Genomic DNA, 11,615 nt, shown 5'->3' on the forward strand with positions numbered 1-11,615 from the left:
GACGTGCTCACCGTTGAAGTTGTGGTAAATCTAAATGGCTTTAGAGAGGGGCAGGGGTTGAAAATAATCCCTTTTCGCTGACAGAGACTGGAGACTTCAAGTTTTACCCCTCGTTCCATTCTGACCGTTTCTTCACATTAGGGGGTGTTATTTTCACTGAGGTCGTTAAAACCTTTCGTACCTTGACCGAGATCAGGGTTGCCAACCTCAATCAAGTGACAAGTTCTCTTGTAAAATTAAAAAAATTATCCTCCCATTTTTCTGATAAAATTTTCGATCTGTATACTCGTCTAATATTTGTATGATTTACATAATATTTATAGCCCCTTCATCAAAATACAATCTTTAAATATCGAATCACCCGTTCGCTTAAATAAGACATCTTGGATTCCAAAGTTCTTAATCCACAAAATGTGAATAATAATCTTGGCCTCATGATTAATCCCAGTGGAAATTTGTATTCAATTCTAATATTTCGAGGGACAGTTCTTGAATGGATCGATTATCACAACTTCCTACCATATTTTTTATCCATGGCTGCCACATAGTCACTTATGTCAGTTTTCTAGCTGAATTTTAATCTCATATCAAAAACGAAGCAACTATCAGTAATTTGCCATTTGCTGGTGTTCAGTTCCTTGTGTAAAGTTTGTGGATTATAAATATATCAATAAAGTATCAAAGAGTAAAGGTTTATTTAGTTTGGATTGAAATAAATTAAATGTGCCCAAAAACTTGTCTTAATACCCCTGGTTTTAAAATTGATTCTAGTAATTGTAACCTTGGTACTCGAATTCAGTTCTAATAGAATGGGATGGAAACTTGTAAACGTGAGTCCATAAAATAAATGCGTAATTGAATATATATTTTATTGACATTATCACTTCTCTCTATGTGAACATTAGTCATTGGTAGTCAATTTTTAGGTTCCAAATTCGACACCTTTAGTCACTTTTACAATTTCTTCAAGTACATTAGGCTGTGGTCGGCTCGGATAATAATGGAATTGATCTTCGGCGGCATTTGCGATTATTCAAATGTTTTTCCAAAGAACACACGCTGACGGACTCAGGGATTAAAAATTAAATGCTCCCGTTTCAAATTGGAATGATCTGATATGTTTATGTATGTTTTTCAAAAGTTTTCCGGCTGATTGATAGGGGCAAAAGGGTAATTCGAGTAGCGGCCAAGACGCCTTGTTTCATTCGTTTCACCCTACGAATGTCGATGCCAGAAAGTAACGGGAATCGATCGTTAGGGCTTGGAAGACAATTCGATCGAGTGTCGTGTGGAAACTTGGATCGGTGTAATGGCATCGAAACTTCCTTCAGAGGACATTTTGTGTCGAACGAGCCGCACACTGTTGTTCCTTCTCTGAAATATATTTTTTCTTTATTCAGTAAATAATTTTATTTATATTATTCCTTAGTTATTTTTTATTATTTCAGTTGCAAAATATCGTAAAATATGAATTCGTTCACACATTAAAAAGTAATACTGAAAAATCGCCACACCCTAAATTCCGAACGGCATTTAAAATTCAAATTGGACTTTTAGTTTTTTTTTCTTTTTTAATGTGAAAGCTTCTAAATTACATATGAAAAGAAGAATGCTTGAAATTGTTAGACATTAAAATTGGTTTGGATAAAATCCAGTAAAATATGTCTCGCTTTAGATAAAATAGGACTAATTGTAAGCCCTGATCACCTTCATTTCAGAATTAAGTCTCAAATTCAGACAAATGTTAGCGAATTTCGTTATATTAAAATATGTGTAGCAGAACCGAAAAAAAATTCAATATAAATAATTTGAGTGCTAAATTATTAATCGTTTCTACGTGGAGAGAGGGTTGCTAAGGTCTGGCGAGCCAGACGGTGGCTGTTTCTACTGAAACATCGCTTCGTTCTGGGTGAAAACAAGAGGTGGCAAAACGCTTCAGTAGAAACATCCATTTACACTGACTCACCGTCAAGCAATATCGCACACGAACCCAGGACAGTGGCGTAGATAGCACTTATTCTTGAGGTTTACTTAAGTATTCAGCAGAGTTGCATAAATTTGAATAAAATGACCATAAAAGGACACTTATTTACATATTATGGTACTTATTGTTGTCTTGCAGTTCATATTTGAAGTTGATAGGTATAATCTGAATAAGTGCAGACTTTAGAATTTAGATCGCTATCTTGCAATATTATATCATTAAATCAGATTTAAACATTCCTGATTAATATTATATAATATTATATAATATATTTTTATGTTGTTTCTACATGCTTTGCACTGTTATTTTATTCGTTAATAAATATTTATTATTACTAAATAATATTTTTTACTGTCGAGTGTAGGAAAACAATGCTGGGTAAGACTGTTTTGAACGAGTGTTAAAATTTTAAACTCTACTCCCTTTTTTGATTTTCTCCAGTCTTTTTACTCCCCCTCTTTTATCACTTGCTCTCTCTTTCTCGTGCCCTGTCTCTATAACTCACTCACTTACTCTCTCTACTCTCTCGGTCGATAGTTCGTGAGGGTTGCGGCAGAGACGCGGTGACGCCCTGCACAGCCACCCCCTCCCCATATCAGAGGTGCTCAACCTCATTTCGTCTCTACATATGTATAAAATGATACTAATTAGCTATAAAAAAAGTCGCTTGCACGTAAGAAAAACAGGTCAATTTATAAGCATTTGAATTGGAGCAGAATTTCGATGTTTGTAATTGGAAAAGTTCGATTTGAAATACAAATTTTTTAGGCCTAAAAACTAAGGAAAAATAAATTGTTAAGAGGCTTCAAATTGAAAAGAAATACAAAATTTTTAATATTAGAATTTAAAACTCATTAAAATTTAAAAGCTTCTAATTTAGAATGATCAGTGGAGTATTACATTGACCCTTAGTTTAAATCAACGTTTTTAAACAAATTGTAATTAGGAATTTATTTTTTAAATCTCTTGAATTTTAAAAACGGTAATTTCAATATTGAAAGGGATACAACTTTGAAACCTTTAAATCTAAGAATTCCAATGCAAAATTTGTATTTCTACCAGACTTGAAACCTTAAAAATGTTAGTTTATTCCAAACATCTAAATGCTGAATATTTTTCAAGATGATCATTTTTGTGCTTTTTTACATCATATTGTTCCTTCGGCACAGTCTTTCTGTGAAATCCTCTTCAACTCAAATCCTGCACAGTCGAGTTGAGAATTAAAGATAATGCATGAAGAAATAAGAGCCTAATTTCCTACTACCTAGTTTTGAACGTTTTTAAAGTTGAGCGTTGAGAGCAAATTTGTGAACCTAGAGAGATAAAAATTTTCCACAAAATAAAATTATAATTATAACCTTTATCCTGCAAGGGTAAAATAATTTTTCTGTATTTATTTCTGTTGCTTTAATCTTGCGATAAATTTGATTGTCAAAATTATTTTATCAACTATTTTTAACTAGGGGCATGATGCATGATACATTACACATGAATATTGAAATTAATGAAATTAATTTTGCATTTATATTTTTTATATCTAAATTTAGGAACAAAACTTATTAACTTTTAATTTTTAATCTATTTAATTTTGACGAAGGACCATTTACAATAGGGGCGAAGCTACTATGAAGGGACATATAATGGGAGGATATTTTGATACTAATAGAGAAAAATCATAGATTTAGCAAAATCGAGTGGACTAAAGGCCGGTATTAGTTTGTAAGAAAAAGAATCTGTCACCAATTCTCAAAGAGAAGAAAAAAATGAGGTTCCTTCATTAACTCCTGGAGGCGATTACAGGGTGAATCTCTGAGCGATTATCAATGAAAGATACAATATTCATGTGTGTAATATTTATTTGCTAAATTCCTATTTTTATAATTTATTATAATTAGATAATATAAGTGTGCCTATCCCTGCCAATCAGCTTATTTTGTACTACTGTAGTTTATTTTTTTGGAACTTAATTTAAGTATAGTTGTAGATAATTTCAACCGAGAAAACTGTTTGATTCAGACAACAAAATAATTTTGTTGCTATGAAAGCAACAAAATGTTCTTGCTGCAATAAAATGTTGGTTTTTTGAAAAATCCTTTTGTTCACACAAAAGCTTGTGTGTTGGTTCAACAAAAGATTTTTTTTTGAAATGACCTCATTTTTTGTGGGTTATTGTAACCAAATTGTTTTTTTGTCATAACAAAACATTTTTCCTTATGTCGATTTTTCATGCATCAAGTTTAAACATAAAACACACGGAGAAAACGATATCGCAAGAATTGCAATATATACCGTAATTCCTGCGCTATATATCGTAATTATCACATTACAATAGCGTAAAATCGTGATATCGTACATTGCAAGATTTTACCTTATATTATTATTTTATTATATTATATATACAAGGGTTCTAGTAGTAGCCAAGCAAGGTTGGTGCATTATAATATCCTAAAAAGCTCCGGAACCTGCTTGTACATAATCATATTGCGGTTTATTTCAATTCAGAGGTTTTGCGATATCATTGTGCGATATCTTTTTCTCCGTGCAGTAGTATGATGAATATGTAATAATTATAGCATTTTGTCCATCCCTGTGGAATTCTCAAGAGTTTGTCTAGTCGGGGTTGAAATCGTGATATTTCGGGGCAAATCCAGGGCACAAACAGGGAACAGTGAAATATAAATATCCTTCCACAGAAGATTTTAAAGTTGAACAATTGCCTCGAGATTCACTCGGTATAATTGCATATATGTTCGCAATTCTATTGGTTTAACCATTGCAATTATATAGTGAACGTACACATACATATTGTATTATACTATATTATATCATATTATATTATATTCTGTCTGTCAAAATGTATTGTATACTGACATATATTTATACATAGTACATAACATATAAATATTACGTGTAAATACGTTTAGTCCTTCGAAGAGATCGATGACTTCTGCGAATTTTGTCTATCGCTTCGTTCTGCTTGCAAAACTTGCACGAATTCTAAAAAATCTCAAACAGTTTCAAACAAAATACAATCTCAAAATCAACATTTTTAGGGTTTCGTAGCCCCGGACAGAAGCCCGTATAGTTTCGGCTGCATATCCATCCGCCGGTTACGCTCATACCATCCAAAGTACTTTAGGTGTTGGGTTCCAATAACAACCTGGAAGCAACTTTTTCAGTAGGTTCTTATTAATTGAGAGTAAGGGAGAATGGACAGGGAAGGGGATAGGAGGGAACAAGATAGAGATTGGAATGTGGCGAGAGGTAGGGTGAGAAGTAGGGGAGGAATAAGGGATGAGGGTAAAAGTAACGGAATTAGCTTGATTAGGTTGATTGCGGAGGAGAAAGGGCTATGGACCGGAAAGGGGTATGAATGGTAGGAGAATAAGGTGGAACGGGAGAAGTCGGAGAAGTCGCAGTCACAAAATATGCGTACTGATATGGTGCGAAAAATTTGAAGCTAAAAGCACCTAGGGAATAGTTCGAGGATTTAAAAAATATTCCTTTTTTATTTTCAAAGGCAGATTGAATTTTCTGTCGGCAAGATAGGTGACACGGAGGTTGAGCATTAAAATGGCGTATGTAGGTTTTTCCGAATGACATAAATAAATCAAGGGCGTGAGAAGAGTAAGAATATATTTTGAACTTTTTCGCGTATGTTGCGAAATGCTCAACTGATAAGAAGATAAAATAAATTGTATCGAAAAAACTTTCGGGGGAGGATATTGCGCGAAGTCTTAGGCTTTCCTTTTTAAGAAAAAATGAACAAAAGGCTGATTAGCGCCATAAGCCTATATAATAGGATCGTATCGGATCGTAAGGAGTTCCTCAGTTGACGATCGCGCGATCCCAATCTTCCCGAGGCGATGCATAAGGATAATTACAAATAAAAAGTCTACGGATTTGTCCTATAAAAATGAGAAAATGCAAAAGAAAGAAAGCTCACGAAGTACATATAGTAAAACATATGATATCGTCGATCGTTTTCGAAAACGATTTAAAAAATTTACAATGAGGAGGGAAAACAGCCAGATGTTGCGCGCGGTTCAAAGAATTCTACCGAACGCGAAAGAGAAAGGAAGAGAGAGGAAGAATAAAGAATGAGAAGAACTTTATTGATACAAAATATTAATACCTAAATGCCCGGTTTATTTTTATATTTATTTTTCGATCTATGAAACGTTACAAAAGTTTAAAAGTAATATTAAATTTAAATATATTATGAACAATTATATACTTATATATGTATACCTACGAAACAGGTGTATTATACCTATAAATATATATCTAACAGTATATTATTATTAATATTATTATTATTATAAAGGTCGATATCCGTACTAATCGTATGTCCCTGCCTGATCCAGGCCCAAAAAATCGTAAAAGACCCTGTTCCGTGTGAAATTTCCGACTATCGATTATTTAGATTAAATATTGTGTATCTGATAATGTATACTTTGCGGTAGTGTTCTATAGTGTTAGTTTTAAAGGTACACGTTTTAAATATCACAAAATATCGTCAGCGATTGCGGGAATCAAGAGAAAATATTTTTTGGAGAATTAAAATAATTTACTTGAACACATTCAATATATGTACCTATTTCCAAATTTACAATTTCAAAGAATGAACAGGAAATAGAAATGCAAATTTTGCAGAGAGAAAAAAGGAAATTATCTCAGATAAAAAATTGTATTTTTTCGGTGGTCAAAGCAAAGTAATTGGTACTAATTGCGGTTGACTTTCCAGAAAAACCTTGATTCAATGGAGTTTGTCTTTGGTGAATTCACAGTGCTTTTTCTCACGAAGAGACACGTTTTAAAATTAACGAGGGTGTGGTGGTGAGAGAAAAAAAAGTTGCGCGTTTTTGAGTTTCATGAATAATGAAAAATCCATTTAGTTCTCGATCTCCAGAGCTACTTGCGATTTCAAAGCTGCCACACGAGCAGAGTTTATCGATCTTTGTGCACTTTAACATAATAACCGGAAATGCTTACGGCCATTGCGATGCTGGCGTGATGATTTAACGCGTCTCTTGACTGCATCGCTTAAAACCCTTACTGCCAAATGTTCTCGTAACTCAACTGAAATGACTCGATAAACAGTCAAAATATAAACGAAATGACGTGAAATCCACGCGACTTGACAGATGTGAATCTCTCAATTAACGAAATTCGCAGGTTTCATTCTTGGATTTGGAAATTGGGACTTAGAAGTTTGGGGATTGAAGAAAATTGCAATTCGGATGAGTTAAAAAGTGTTTATTTTCGAAACTTTAATTTCAGAAATTTGAAAAGTTTCGATTTCTAAGAATCCACATTTTAAAGGTTAATATGTAGATTGTAGATATTACGGAATAATATCTGAGAAGCTTGAATTGAACGTAAATTTAAAAGGGGTTAAAATTGTTAAGCAATTTTTTCAATTAGAAATAAATCCAATTTTAAAAGATTTTAATTTAAAAATTTGAATTTTGGATGGAAATTGAATTTGTAATTGATTGAAATAAGAAGGAAACCAAAGGAAAAATGTCAATCTTCGAAGATTTTTTAATCTAAACATAAAGAAAATCTTTTTTATTTAAGTAGCAATTCAAGGAAAGCCTTGAGAATCAGGAGAAAGTAATCTTTTTCAGCTTCTGCAAGGGTGATTTGGAAATTTTTAAACCTAAAAGATTAAGAAATGAAATAAAGAAAAAAAATAAAATGATGGAAAAACGCTCTAAACATTCAATTAAAATTCTGGGATTGAAAAGCACTGAACATTCAATAGGAATTTTATATTAAAGTATTCTAAATTGAAAAATTAATTAATAGTTGAAAGCTTTAAAAATGAAAGAAAATGCAAATTTGAAAACTCGTATATTGAAATCGATTGAAGAATTTAAATTCTTTGTTCTTAAGTTTCAAAATTAGAAGCCTTTTAATAAAAAATTGGAAAGCTTTCAAAACCGCGAGAAATCCGAATCGGAAATCCTTGCACGTGTAATAGTCTTCCAAGTAAACAAAATTAATATCTGGAAGCATTTAACTTTCAAAGTTCTAAATTTGAATTCTGTTCGGTTTAAGTTTAATCAATTCCAAAAATGAAAAATAGACAAATTACAGAATTGTTAGTTTAAAAGAAAAACAATAGATTCTGAAAGGGTAACGAGAGACTGATCATTGGTACATGAATAGACGTAATAATACTAATGGATCTTGATCGACACGTTCCGCTTGCTCACTCATTTTGCATGTAACCTCTAAAAGTAATGGCTGACGTGATAACTTATATACTCGTAAGTAATAAATACTGTACTGTAATAACGGTTCACATACATATATATACATATACATACGAGTACGTGGGTTGTTGTAATATGTGTGTGAAGGTACATATGTTTATATATATGTATGCGCATGACTTTTTGACTGATTACCGTAATAAAATAAAAGAAACATTAAATGTGAAGAATAAGAATGAAATAAAATTAAAGAGAACACACCACGTCACTGTTGGGTCGGACGAGCCTTCAATTAAAAGCTGAAAAAGATTTGTGATGAAACGCGAATGTGGAAAATAAAAGGAAAAGGAATTAAGAAATATAAAAATGAGAAAATTCGGATAAAAGCTCAAACGACCAGTCAGTGTCTAATAATAAAATTATATTTAAAATTAGGTGATCTTCGTGCTTTTGCTGTCCAACGAATGTCGTCACTGCCTTTGTTCACGCCTCGCGCGCGTATTTTAAGTGGACACGATTTCCGGTTTATATCGACTAAACCGACAATAAAAGTTGTCAAAGATCGCCAGGAGGCTGATTCGGATTTTTTGATCGGAGTGTGTGGCGTGATATTATATTTAATAGACAAATTATGTTTCGCTATAGCGAGACGAAATAAGACTGGAGTTGGCACCCTTTTTTGAGAGAAACAAATATGGACAAAGTATTTTTGATAAATTGAAAAAATAAAAGTGAATTAATTAATGGAGCGGATGAATAATTAACGATATACGTATACCGAAGAGGCGCCCGTCAGACGGGAGATCGGCAAGGCAGGGAGCTTCGATTGGACAGCGAAATATCTAATGAAAATTGGCATGGAATGTGCAATATTTAAACAGGCGAGAAAAGAAATTCGAAACACTCGTTTAAGAACATTATCTAAATTATGTATTCTTACTGTGGTTCTCTACAAATTAGTCACATGACTAGGGTACGTAGAAAAAATCCAAATAAAAAACACTTTGATTGAAAAGTTTGATTTTAGACTCAAATAATCTGTGAAAATATGGAAAGATACATTTTTTCAGACGCTAAGCAATTTAAACTATTCAATCTCAGTTGTTTAGGATTTTAAACATTTTTTTACCTCCCCTAATAAAAAGGGTCACGTGGCACACGTGCGTAGGTATGTAATTATACGATTACTCTGTAGTTAGATTTGTAACGCTAGTATATAGTTTTGACGCATATAGAATTTTGGGGTCGGCCCTTAATATATTTTTTAATTTGTTAAATTTTCTACCTCGTCCTGCAACCGACAGAAAAAATCCCAAAAAAGAACAATTCTGTAGACATTTCTACTCAAGTGTGATGATAAAAAAAGAAATATAAGAATTAATCACATAGCATATAAGACGTTTACACGAGACTGTGTTAGATTAATGTTAAAAATCTATATATAACAATTTTTTACGATCTCATATGATATTTAATGAACGTCTATAATATTTGCATCAATATCAAACTTTTTTGGAATTTTTACATTCACATTCGGAAGGCAAGATACTCAAAAAAAAGTGCAATGAATAAACTTCTAAAAGTTTTTTAAGATACTGCATTTTCTAGAAAAATATTGCTGGATATTTGTGAATGTAATTTTTTTGTGTCGGTTGCATCTAATTGGCATTCCCACCCTACTGTTTTAAATACTTTTGTCAGAATTTTTTTAGTCGGCATTCTATCCGACGCGATATTTCGGTCCCTTAAAGACACGCCTGAAACATGGACGTTCTAAGCCATAAATAAGGGAAAATACTTACTATTAGTAGGTTGTCTAAATGGGTGCGCAAACTTCGTGAAGTGTTTCTGAATGAGTTGATTGCGTATGTGGATAGGATGTTTGAGTGCTGTTGTCTGAGCATTGGAAAAAATGCATTCTTTTGACTGTCAATGTTAACCTTAAAAAAATGGCTCCTTGTTCGCTTCTTTTTTCTCCTTTCTTTCTTGTTATTATGGTAAAATGTATCTATATGGAAGCGGACTTGAAAAAAATATAATTTTAATATTTGTAAATATGAAGCATCTAAGATTGGAAAGTAGTGTTGAAGATTTACAATTCGAAATCTCTATTTTAATTTTGAAAAACTTTGTTTTTCTTTCGAAATAAATTCCCTCAAAGCGAAAATTTTACGATTTGTGGAAATTGCAAAGGAAGAGAGTTTCTTTCTTTTCTTCCTTCTATTTGAGTTCTCGTCAATTTTTTTTCCTTTGCTCGAGAGCTTTTATATTCAACTCAATAGACGAAGCAATATTTTTTCGATCTTGGATAAGTCGATTTTAATCAGTAGATCCTTTTATTCATGGCCTTAGAAGAGCTGCAACTATTTATACTCCTCTTTGCATTTTTATTTCATCTTTAGGAAAAACTCATATTACAGTTATCCAAAGAATAATTTTTCTTTCATTATTTATAACTTATCCTTTTTAACGAAAGAGAAGTTTAGTAAGGAATAATTCATTCCTAATACATTTCCCAGGAAATCCTGCATGGGGATAATGGGAAACTAAAGTTTAATAAGAGTCCGTTTCTGTACAAGATATAATTAAATACACACTTTGAATGCTTAGTAATTTTTAAACCAATATACTTTTATCTTAATTAATCAAACTTATTATAATTTTAAATAAAATTCGCAATCTATTTTGATCTGTTTTTAAATAATAAATCGTGATTGAACGGCTGTTCAGGGCGTTTTAAATCGAAGCTTCAGATTCAGTAGTAAGAGTCCAAATTAGTCAGACATGGGAGTCAGAATAGTCAGGCATTCTTATTCTGTTTACAATTGCGAAGCTGGGACCTCGAAAACGTTGGACCCTCGACTTAAGTGAACTATAAATAAGAAAAAACTAAGAATAAATCGGAAATCAATCATAAATATTTAATATCGGATATTTCTTTTAAAAATATCAAAGTTTCACATAACAATGTTTAATAAAAAGAGATTAATTTTTAAGAATCCTAAAAAAAATAACTTGATACTTTTAATTTTCAATCGCGTACCAACTATTATTAAATAAATTTTAGAATACTTCTATGAAGCTTAAGATCATTTGGGCGTAAAAAATGTATGTTGAATTGAGATAGGTTTCATATCTCTTGAATCTATGCTTCGAGAGAAGTTGTGGTTTATCGGGGAAAAAGAGTAAGGAATCAAAAAAGACAAAAAGAATGCAAGCAAGAAAGGAGAAAATAAAGCGAAAAAATGAAAAAGATAATTGTGCTAAGAAAACAGGTACCTCGCAGACATTCTTCTCGAAATTGCGCCAACCTCCATAGTTCTATCGTGAATCGTGACAACTCATCTCATCCCTGTTGACCCGTTTTGACAGTCATCGCTATTCGCGTACAAGTCATCTCATCACAC

The sequence above is a fragment of the Belonocnema kinseyi genome, chromosome 8 (assembly GCF_010883055.1).
Source record: "Belonocnema kinseyi isolate 2016_QV_RU_SX_M_011 chromosome 8, B_treatae_v1, whole genome shotgun sequence".
Taxonomy (NCBI): domain Eukaryota; kingdom Metazoa; phylum Arthropoda; class Insecta; order Hymenoptera; family Cynipidae; genus Belonocnema; species Belonocnema kinseyi.